This window comes from Nerophis lumbriciformis, linkage group LG35, assembly GCF_033978685.3.
Source record: "Nerophis lumbriciformis linkage group LG35, RoL_Nlum_v2.1, whole genome shotgun sequence".
Lineage (NCBI taxonomy): Eukaryota > Metazoa > Chordata > Actinopteri > Syngnathiformes > Syngnathidae > Nerophis > Nerophis lumbriciformis.
In genome coordinates this window covers 3,736,068-3,748,302 of record NC_084582.2, presented here as the reverse complement: position 1 = coordinate 3,748,302, position 12,235 = coordinate 3,736,068, and positions in this window count along the sequence as shown.

Below are 12,235 nucleotides of genomic sequence, written 5' to 3'. Positions count from 1 at the left end.
CGCTGGGCCTGAGCTCATCTAAGATGGACTGATACAAAGTGGAAAAGTGTTCTGTGGTCTGACGAGTCCACATTTCAAATTGTTTTTGGAAACTGTGGACGTCGTGTCCTCCGGACCAAAGAGGAAAAGAACCATCCGGATTGTTATAGGCGCAAAGTTGAAAAGCCAGATCTGTGATAGTATGGGGGTGTATTAGTGCCCAAGACATGGGTAACTTACACATCTGTGAAGGCGCCATTAATGCTGAAAGGTACATACAGGTTTTGGAGCAACATATGTTGCATCCAAGCAACATTACCATGGACGCCCCTGCTTATTTCAGCAAGACAATGCCAAGCCACGTGTTACATCAACGTGGCTTCATAGTAAAAGAGTGCGGGTACTAGACTGGCCTGCCTGCAGTCCAGACCTGTCTCCCATTGAAAATGTGTGGCGCATTATGAAGCCTAAAATAGCACAACGGAGACCCTCGGACTGTTGAACAACTTAAGCTGTACATCAAGCAAGAATGGGAAAGAATTCCACCTGAGAAGCTTCAAAAATGTGTCTCCTCAGTTCCCAAACGTTTACTGAGTGTTGTTAAAAGGAAAGGCCATGTAACACAGTGGTGAACATGCCCTTTCCCAACTACTTTGGCACGTGTTGCAGCCATGAAATTCTAAGTTAATTATTATTTGCAAAAAAAAAACATCAAATATGTTGTCTTTGTAGTGCATTCAATTGAATATGGGTTGAAAAGGATTTGCAAATCATTGTATTCCGTTTATATTTACATCCAACACAATTTCCCAACTCATATGGAAACGGGGTTTGTATGATATTGGACCTCACATGGGGATATATATTAAGTGTATTTCAATTTAAGTTGGAGACATTGCGAATTTTGGTATAGCTCAGATACAGAGCGAGTATCACCAATGCCGATACTTTTGACTTATTTCTTTATCGCTCGTGTTTGCGCACGACCAGTATTCCTCTCAGAGAATAAAACGCACTGGTCAATCCCAAATTCTTTTGGATGACATATATGTTGAGTAAAAAGGACCCCAAAGACAGAATGGTACAATACCACGTTTCACTGAAGCTTCAGGAGACCAGCCCTTACAATGCAACCATAGTACCAGCAAGCGAGGTCTAAGAGTTCAGCTTACCCAGAAAGGAGCGCTGCTGCTTCTTCAAAGCAGATAAGGAACTGGCCAAAACAGCTCTGTGAGTCGACAAACGGGAGCCCTTACGACAAAACAAAGAGTTTAGTAGCGGACATAAGATAAAAGCAAGGAGGTCAGGAGAAATTACTAGCTGCTTTGAGCATGACTATGGATTAAAGAACACTTAAAAATATCTCATTCTCACAGCTTAGAAAAGAAAATATCTTCACATTGCAGTCTTATTCCAGTTTACATACACAATTTGGAAAAAGCACTTTCTGGCTGATTATTAAAAGGGGAACATTATCATAATTTGAGAAGGGTTAAAACCATTAAAAATCAGTTCCCAGTGGCTTATTATATTTTTCGAAGTTTTTTTTCAAAATTTTACCCATCACGCAATATCCCTAAAAAAAAGCTTCAAAGTGCCTGATTTTAACCATCGTTATATACACCCGTCCATTTTCCTGTGACGTCACATAGTGAAGCCAACACAAACAAACATGGCGGAAAGAACAGCAAGCTATAGCGACATTAGCTCGGATTCAGACTCGGATTTCAGCGGCTTAAGCGATTCAACAGATTACGCATGTATTGAAACGGATGGTTGTAGTGTGGAGGCAGGTAGCGAAAACGAAATTGAAGAAGAAACTGAAGCTATTGAGCCATATCGGTTTGAACCGTATGCAAGCGAAACCGACGAAAACGACACGACAGCCAGCGACACGGGAGAAAGCGAGGACGAATTCGGCGATCGCCTTCTAACCAACGATTGGTATGTGTTTGTTTGGCATTAAAGGAAACTAACAACTATGAACTAGGTTTACAGCATATGAAATACATTTGGCAACAACATGCACTTTGAGAGTGCAGACAGCCTAATTTTCATCAATTAATATATTCTGTAGACATACCCTCATCCGCGCTCTTTTCCTGAAAGCTGATCTGTCCAGTTCTGGAGTTGATGTCACCAAGACAACCAGGGGGTTTAGCTCGCTCGTCTGCGGGAACAAACTGCCGCCATTGCTTGCCGTGCTACCGAGGTCCTTTGTCCCTGAATTGCTCACACACTCCAGCAGATTCAATGGGGGTCTGGCGGCAGATTTCTTTGACTTTATCGTTGGAAATGCATCTGCTTTGAGTGTCGCAGGATATCCACACATTCTTGCCATCTCTGTCGTAGCATAGCTTTCGTCGGTAAAGTGTGCGGAACAAACGTCCAATTTCTTGCCACTTTGGCATCTTTGGGCCACTGGTGCAACTTGAATCCGTCCCTGTTCGTGTTGTTACACCCTCCGACAACACACCGACGAGGCATGATGTCTCCAAGGTACGGAAAATAGTCGAAAAAAAACGGAAAATAACAGAGCTGATTTGACTCGGTGTTTGAGAAGCGAATATTAGAAAGGCGTATAATTCGCCAAAATTCACCCATTTAGAGTTCGGAAATCGATTAAAAAAATATATTGTCTTTTTTCTGCAACATCAAGGTATACAGGTAAAAGCCAGTAAATTAGAATATTTTGAAAAACTTGATTTATTTCAGTAATTGCATTCAAAAGGTGTAACTTGTACATTATATTTATTCATTGCACACAGACTGATGCATTCAAATGTTTATTTCATTTAATTTTGATGATTTGAAGTGGCAACAAATGAAAATCCAAAATTCCGTGTGTCACAAAATTAGAATATTACTTAAGGCTAATACAAAAAAGGGATTTTTAGAAATGTTGGCCAACTGAAAAGTATGAAAATGAAAAATATGAGCATGTACAATACTCAATACTTGGTTGGAGCTCCTTTTGCCTCAATTACTGCGTTAATGCGGCGTGGCATGGAGTCGATGAGTTTCTGGCACTGCTCAGGTGTTATGAGAGCCCAGGTTGCTCTGATAGTGGCCTTCAACTCTTCTGCGTTTTTGGGTCTGGCATTCTGCATCTTCCTTTTCACAATACCCCACAGATTTTCTATGGGGCTAAGGTCAGGGGAGTTGGCGGGCCAATTTAGAACAGAAATACCATGGTCCGTAAACCAGGCACGGGTAGATTTTGCGCTGTGTGCAGGCACCAAGTCCTGTTGGAACTTGAAATCTCCATCTCCATAGAGCAGGTCAGCAGCAGGAAGCATGAAGTGCTCTAAAACTTGCTGGTAGACGGCTGCGTTGACCCTTGATCTCAGGAAACAGAGTGGACCGACACCAGCTGGACTGCTGCTGAGTGGTCCAAAGTCATGTTTTCTGACGAAAGCAAATTTTGCATTTCCTTTGGAAATCGAGGTCCCAGAGTCTGGAGGAAGACAGGAGAGGCACAGGATCCACGTTGCCTGAAGTCTAGTGTAAAGTTTCCACCATCAGTGATGGTTTGGGGTGCCATGTCATCTGCTGGTGTCGGTCCACTCTGTTTCCTGAGATCCAGGGTCAACGCAGCAGTCTACCAGCAAGATTTATAGCACTTCATGCTTCCTGCTGCTGACCTGCTCTATGGAGATGGAGATTTCAAGTTCCAACAGGACTTGGCGCCTGCACACAGCGCAAAATCTACCCGTGCCTGGTTTACGAACCATGGTATTTCTGTTCTAAATTGGCCCGCCAACTCCCCTGACCTTAGCCCCATAGAAAATCTGTGGGGTATTGTGAAAAGGAAGATGCAGAATGCCAGACCCAAAAACGCAGAAGAGTTGAAGGCCACTATCAGAGCAACCTGGGCTCTCATAACACCTGAGCAGTGCCAGAAACTCATCGACTCCATGCCACGCCGCATTAACGCAGTAATTGAGGCAAAAGGAGCTCCAACCAAGTATTGAGTATTGTACATGCTCATATTTTTCATTTTCATACTTTTCAGTTGGCCAACATTTCTAAAAATCCCTTTTTTGTATTAGCCTTAAGTAATATTCTAATTTTGTGACACACGGAATTTTGGATTTTCATTTGTTGCCACTTCAAATCATCAAAATTAAATGAAATAAACATTTGAATGCATCAGTCTGTGTGCAATGAATAAATATAATGTACAAGTTACACCTTTTGAATGCAATTACTGAAATAAATCAAGTTTTTCAAAATATTCAAATTTACTGGCTTTTACCTGTATATTGACGCTTACATAGTTCTGGTGATAATGTTCCCCTTTTGAAGAAGAGAAACGGCCAGTTGTCATACATTACTAGTCTGAATAGGGCCCCTTTAAATACAAAACCAGTCATTTATTCAGAAAGAAACCAAGAAGAGGGCGTGAATGGATTTCACAACATCGTAATGACGATAAGAAGCAAAGTTTCACTGAGGCGCGCACCTTGACATGTAAATGTTCCCATTTATTGTCTCTACTAGAATCCCTCTCGCTTTTCCTCCCTCCCTTTAGCGATAAACCAGTTTGACAGCCTTGGCTTGTGGCTTTGACTCTTGCAATGAATCATGAAAAAGGTGCCGCTGGTGACAAACACAAAAAAAATGGGAACAAAAGAATGCGAGTTATTTTGTCTTGATGTCATCAACATACCGATGTGCTATGACAAAAATGCGACAGACAATAATGTGCAAAACAGGATGCATTTGAGGTATTAAGTGCTTCATAATAGCGAATGAGAGAGCAGAACTATCACGCTGATGATTTACATAAGGAGGTCAAATGTAAAGTGAAATTATTACAACATAATATGTTTGTTTCAGTCAGCAGGCTACTTTTATACGCAGGGATTCTCAGCTGGTGTCAACCTGCGTCACACACTTTGGCACCGTCTTTACGTCAAGACTCTCTTTTTAGTGTCATACTTGTAAATATGAATTGCACGTGCATTTTAGAGCACAAGGCTGTGATGATAAATTGCAAAAAATAGTAAAGTTAAAATTAAATGTAAAACATTGCACAAAAGAGCAACACAAAACTGAATATGCTACTTCTGTGCTTTAACCTCTTAAGGCCCAAGCTGTTTGTTTACATGATTTTTTTTTATTTCTCTTTACTATTTGGGCTGATTGGACCCTAATTAGAATTAAAGCTGCAAGCAGCGATGGACAGGACCGACTTTGAGGGCTCATAAAATCCAAACCGGAGCAGTAATTAAAACTCTATCATCAACTTTTAATCAGAAGGGTTCAATCTCTCTCCTGTGCTAATTTGAAGCCGACACGACAAACGTGCTCAGAGGAGATAATGTTTGAAAAAGGGTGACTGTTTTTACTCAACTTTTGTTTTGAAGGGGGAACTGCAAACTTCCTGTTGATTTTTGCTGGGGGTTGTCAATGTATGAAATATAGATCTAAGTGAAACCTACATAGAGGTTTTTGTTTCATGTCTCTATGACATTCCTACTGGGAGTTAGAGGCAGTTTTGTGTGTGTTTTCTTCCTAGGGAGCGCTAGAGCGCAATTTTGAGTTTTGGGGTTTGGTTTTTTGATTAGATCGCAATTCTCGCCAGTCCTGATGTGTGTGTCCAATTTGGTGAGTTTTGAAGCATGTTAAGGGGGTCTGGCACTGATCATACAGGGAGCGGACTGCCACAATCAGACAGTCCGATACCCCGTACTCTCTGAGCACTCCCCACAGGACTTCCCGAGGGACACGGTCGAATGCCTTCTCCAAGACCACAAAACACATGTAGACTGGTTGGGCAAACTCCCATGCACCCTCAAGGACCCTGCCAAGAGTATAGAGCTGGTCCACAGTTCCACGACCAGGACGAAAACCACACTGTTCCTCCTGAATCCGAATGATCAGTGCCAGAGCTTGGTCCGCATTGCCGGCAGTAAGTCGGACACGTTTCCAGTGAGGGTTGGACTCCGCCAAGGCTGCCCTTTGTCACCGATTCTGTTCATAACTTTTATGGACAGAATTTCTAGGCGCAGTCAAGGCGTTGAGGGGATCTGGTTTGGTGGCTGCAGGATTAGGTCTCTGCTTTTTGCAGATGATGTGGTCCTGATGGCTTCCTCTGGCCAGGATCTTCAGCTCTCACTGGATCGGTTCGCAGCCGAGTGTGAAGCGACTGTGATGAGAATCAGCACCTCCAAGTCCGAGTCCATGGTTCTCGCCTGGAAAAGGGTGGAGTGCCATCTCCGGGTTGGGGAGGAGATCTTGCCCCAAGTGGAGGAGTTCAAGTACCTCGGAGTCTTGTTCACAAGTGAGGGAAGAGTGGATCGTGAGATCGACAGGCGGATCGGTGCGGCGTCTTCAGTAATGCGGACGCTGTATCGATCCGTTGTGGTGAAGAAGGAGCTGAGCCGGAAGGCAAAGCTCTCAATTTACCGGTCGATCTACGTTCCCATCCTCACCTATGGTCATGAGCTTTGGGTTATGACCGAAAGGACAAGATCACGGGTACAAGCGGCCGAAATGAGTTTCCTCCGCCGGGTGGCGGGGCTCTCCCTTAGAGATACGGTGAGAAGCTCTGCCATCCGGGAGGAGCTCAAAGTAAAGCCGCTGCTCCTCCACATCGAGAGGAGCCAGATGAGGTGGTTCGGGCATCTGGTCAGGATGCCACCCGAACGCCTCCCTAGGGAGGTGTTTAGGGCACGTCCGACCGGTAGGAGGCCGCGGGGAAGACCCAGGACACGTTGGGAAGACTATGTCTCCCGGCTGGCCTGGGAACGCCTCGGGGTCCCACAGGAAGAGCTGGACGAAGTGGCTGGGGAGAGGGAAGTCTGGGCTTCCCTGCTTAGGCTGCTGCCCCCGCGACCTGACCTCGGATAAGCGGAAGAAGATGGATGGATGTAAAACATTGCACAAAAGAGCAACACAAAACTGAATATGCTACTTCTGTGCTTTAACCTCTTAAGGCCCAAGCTGTTTGTTTACATGATTTTTTTTATTTCTCTTTGCTATTCGGGCTATTTGGACCCTAATTAGAATAAAAACAAAAAATCATCATTTTATATGATGTACTTTAGTCCATAAGTAACAAAAGTGTACTTCATGCTAATTAGGGATGATGTTCGAAATCGGTTCTCCCGGTTGTTCGATAAGAAAAGAACCAATTCCATAGACTCGAACCCCTTATCGAGGCCACTATAGTAAAGAAAAAGAGTTGGTTCTTTATTCGAATCCCTGGGAATGAATCCCTTCCCACGTACAGAAAATGCCCTGTGGAACCTGCAATGTTATGCCCATTTGATTGTAGACTCTTACTGACACCTTGTGGCGATATGAAAATACTACGCGTCATTAGTTTGGGCACTTCCGGAGTTGAGACAATTGAGAAGTAGACAAGTTGTGTTAGCTCTTACAAGCCTTGGAAAAGATAAGTCTGTAAGTAAACTGTTTAACTTGTTTATGTAACTCAATATTAAGTTGGAAAGTAGTTAAGTTTGATAGTAAGATGTTTATTGAAAAACAATTTTTGTGCACTGTTTCAATGGATGTTTTGAGGACTTAAAATGGCTGCCAGTCGTGTATTTCCACCATCGAAATAGTTTCAACACTCAGAAGTATTTGTTTGATGATAGTACTGTATGTTTGTGTGAAGCTAATATTTACATATTGTGTATTACATTTCAGTATGTTAATTGAATCACATAGATTATACATTTGTCATTGTGTGTATTTCAGTTTAAAAAAAAATAAATAACAGTCCAGTGCAAGACAAAAGTAAAGATATGAAAAGACAAAGCAAGATCAACAACAATAAAGAGCCTAAATGGATTAATCTGCTTTGGATTGTTTGTTAGCTGTATAACCTCAACACGTATAGTGAGGGCAGAACAGGCAATATGCAATTATTGCCAGGCTTCGCTCTCATGTAAGGGGGGAAGAATTGTTGATTGATAACTGTGGTGTTCTTAGTGTCATAGTGTGTGTAGTTAGTATGTTCCAATAGCAGCAGAAGTGCACTTTTTGGAGAGCTGTATTATTTTCAGTTTTGTGCCCAAGGGACTGATTTTATTTAACATTATATTATTATTTATACACCTATAGCAGGGGTCGGCAACCCAAAATGTTGAAAGAGCCATATTGGACCAAAAATACAGAAACAAATCTGTCTGGAGCCGCAAAAAAATTAAAAGCCATATTACATACAGATAGTGTGTCATGAGATATAAATTGAATTAAGAGGACTTCAAGGAAACTAAATGGGCTCAAATATAGCTACAAACGAGGCATTATGATGTAATATGTACATATACATGTACTGTTTAAGGAGGTACTTGCTACTATTGGATCAAGTGTCCTTAACATTATCAATAGTAGCCTCTCTTCTGGAATAGTTCCAGTAGAGTTTAAACATGCAGTGGTACGACCTCTACTTAAAAAACCCAGCCTCGACCCCTCTCTCCTCTCTAACTTCAGACCTATCTCTAATCTTCCATACATTTCCAAAATATTAGAGAAGGTTGTCTACAGTCAGTTGTTGCCCTTCTTAGAGGATAATGGTATCACTGAGCTGTTCCAGTCCGGTTTTAAAGCCCTCCACAGCACAGAGTCAGCGCTTCTAAAAGTTTTTAACGATATCCTCCTGTCCACTGATTCTGGTAAATATGTTGTCCTGGTGCTTTTAGATCTGTCTGCTGCGTTCGACACCGTCGACCACGCCACCTTAATCACTCGTCTTGAGAACTGTGTGGGCATTAAGGGCGCCGCCCTCAACTGGTTCCGGTCGTACCTAACCGACAGGAGTTTTTGTGTAAAAGTAGACAGTTTTATGTCGTCCACAGCTCCTTTACCACATGGGGTCCCCCAGGGCTCAATCCTTGCCCCAATTTTATTTGCGCTTTACCTTCTCCCCCTTGGTTCTATTTTTAGGAAGTACAGTATTGCATTTCATTTTTATGCCGATGATTGCCAGATTTATTTTCCCATGGCACAAAATAACACGGTTCAACGTCTTATTGACTGCCTGCACGACATCAAAGTCTGGCTTTCAGCTAACTTCCTGAGCCTAAATGAAGACAAAACAGAAGTTATGTTGTTCGGTCCAAGTCGCTCTCCCTCCCCCAACGTTGACCTCGGCACTCTGACCCCGTATCTCAGCGACTCTGTCACAAACCTGGGGGTAAAGTTTGACTCAGATTTTAAATTCGAAAAACAAATCAGCAGCGTCGTTCAAAAAAGCTTTTATCAATTACGCCAAATAGCGAAAGTGAAACCGCTTCTATCAAGACATGATCTCGAGAAATTAATCCACGCTTTTATCTCAACTCGTCTTGATTACTGTAATGCCCTGTATGTTGGCATTAGCCAGGCCTCCCTCGCCCGCCTGCAGCTCGTGCAGAACTCTGCTGCTCGTCTGCTAACACAGACCCGCAGACGTGAGCACATCACCCCTATTTTAGCGTCCCTTCACTGGCTCCCTGTGCGTTACCGAATACATTTTAAACTCCTTTTATTTGTTTTTAAATGTCTAAACAACCTCGCGCCAACCTATCTCTCCGACCTCCTTCAGCCTTACTGCCCCACCCGATCCTTAAGATCAGCCGATCAGCTGCTGTTGACGGTCCCTGACACAAGGCTGAAGCTTAGAGGTGACAGAGCTTTCGCCGTTGCTGCTCCCAAGCTCTGGAACGACCTACCCCTGAGTGTTAGACAAGCCTCCTCTCTTCCTGTTTTTAAATCTCTCTTAAAAACATACTTTTATTCCATGGCTTTTAACACTGAGTGATATCCATCCTGCAATGGCGCCCCATAATACACCTGCTGTGATCCTGTTTTTATGTTTTTATTAATTCTATTTTGATTATTTATTTTCTATCGTGTTCTGTTTGTGTTGTGTTGTGTTTGCTCGGTACTCGTTTTATCTTTTAACCTGCTCATTGTACAGCACTTTGGCTACCCCTGTGGTAAATTTTAAATGTGCTCTATAAATAAAGTTGATTTGATTTGATTTATAGCTAGCCTAAATAGCATGTTAGCATCGATTAGTTTGCAGTCATGCAGTGACCAAATATGCCCGATTAGCACTCCCCACAAGTCAGTAACATCAACAAAACTCACCTTTGTGCATTCATGCACAACGTTAAAAGTTTGGTGGACAAAATGAGACAGAAAAAGAAGTGGCATAAAACACGTCAACAAAGTCCGAGAAAGTTATACATGGTGAGTTCAAAGACCGCCAAAATTAGTACGACAAAACGGCGCTCGCCAAATACTCGAATCAGTGAAGCATGTTTAATATAAACAGTGGGGTTTATAACAATTAGGGAGGTTTGTGTCATGTTTGGCCTCCTACAGAAACCATATTAAAACAAAAAAAATATTTCCCCTCATCTTTTTCCATTTTTCATACATCTTTGGTAAAGCTCCAGGGAACCACTAGGGCGGCGCTAAAGAGCCGCATGCCGACCCCTGACCTATAGTGATCACAGAGACAGGTTGTTTTTGTGTTACTGTATATATTTGTTTTTCTGAAAAATCCCATTTAATATACTTTGGGTAACAACAGTCAATTTTTTTATTTTTTTAGGGGGGTAACAATCAATATTTATTTTTATTTTTTTCTTATAAAAGAAAAGTGAGCTTTTGTTAAACCAAATATTGTGGTTTTTTTTCCATATACAACAACCTATCTGGATTCGATAAGGAATCGGTTCGATAAGAGGATTCGATAATGGGCTCGAACTCGATAATTTCTTATCAAACATCAACCCTACTGAATATTGACAACATATGAACGTCGCACCCATTCTCGATCAACATATTTTACAATCAAGCGAAACGCAACAAACATAGCGAAACATGACCGCGAAGGGTGAAAAAAATAAACCACAATCTGATACATCACTAACCTTTAGAACTTTGTTGTGAAACTCCTCCTTCCGCATCTGACACCCACATTTCAGGTTGGCCGCTCTGGAAACACTCTGTGGAAACGCTCCCCACCCACACTGCGTGGTGCCTCATCTGAGCTGCTGTGACGTAGATGACCATATTAACTAGTATATCATGCAAAAGCGCAGATTCCAAGCATTGAAATACTTTGTATAGTTCAAGACTTACGGCATACTTGCCAACCTTGAGACCTCCGATTTCGGGGGGTGGGGGGTGGGGGCGGGGGCGTGGTCGGGGGCGTGGTTAAGATATATATATATATACATATATATAAGAAATACTTGACTTTCAGTGAATTCTAGCTATATATATATACATATATATATATATATATATATGTGTCTTAATAAGGTTATCCAAAAAATAGTGCTCGATACCGTAGTAGAGCGCAATATATGTATGTGTGGGAAAAAAAATCACAAGACTACTTCATCTCTACAGGCCTGTTTCATGAGGGGGTTCCCTCAATCATCAGGAAATCTCCTGATGATTGAGGGAACCCCCTCATGAAACAGGCCTGTAGAGATGAAGTAGTCTTGTGATTTTTTTCCCCACACATACATACATACATACATATATATATATATATATACATATATATATATATATATATATATATATATATATATATAAATAAATAAAATAAATACTTGAATTTAAGTGTTCATTTACAAACTACAACTCACAAACACTTTAGAGTTAGGCTCCACCATCAGAATGTGTACTTAAACTTATAAAGATCACATGGATATTATTCAGTGAGTTGATTCACCAAAACTAACCTGTTATACAGGAGGAAAAAGCACACAGGACGTTTCAATTGTTCACAGACTGGTCGCTCTCATCAGAATGACAAGACACTTCCGGTCTGCAGGTGATAGCATTCAATTGGGAAGAAACGCCCTACTGCCCCCTACTGACCAATGTAAATACTGATAAATGTGTAATGACAGCTCCAAAAACGAATTCAAACCACAAAATAAAATAAATAAATCAACACAAAAATGTGACACATTATGGGTGGGTCACATATGCATGTACAGTAGATGGCAGTATTGTCCTGTTTAAAAGTGTCACAACATTGCTGTTTACGGCAGACGAACTGCTTTACGGTAGACACTGTTGTTGTGTGTTGTCAACACGTCACTCAGGTCCGCCTGAAATTCGGGAGTTTTTCGGGAGAAAATTTGTCCCGGGAGGTTTTCGGGAGAGGCGCTGAATTTCGGGAGTCTCCCGGAAAATCCGGGAGGGTTGGCAAGTATGACTTACGGTCATTAGAAAACATCACTGCACATCATAATGGCAGCTACAGTTTCAGTCTTAAAGATCT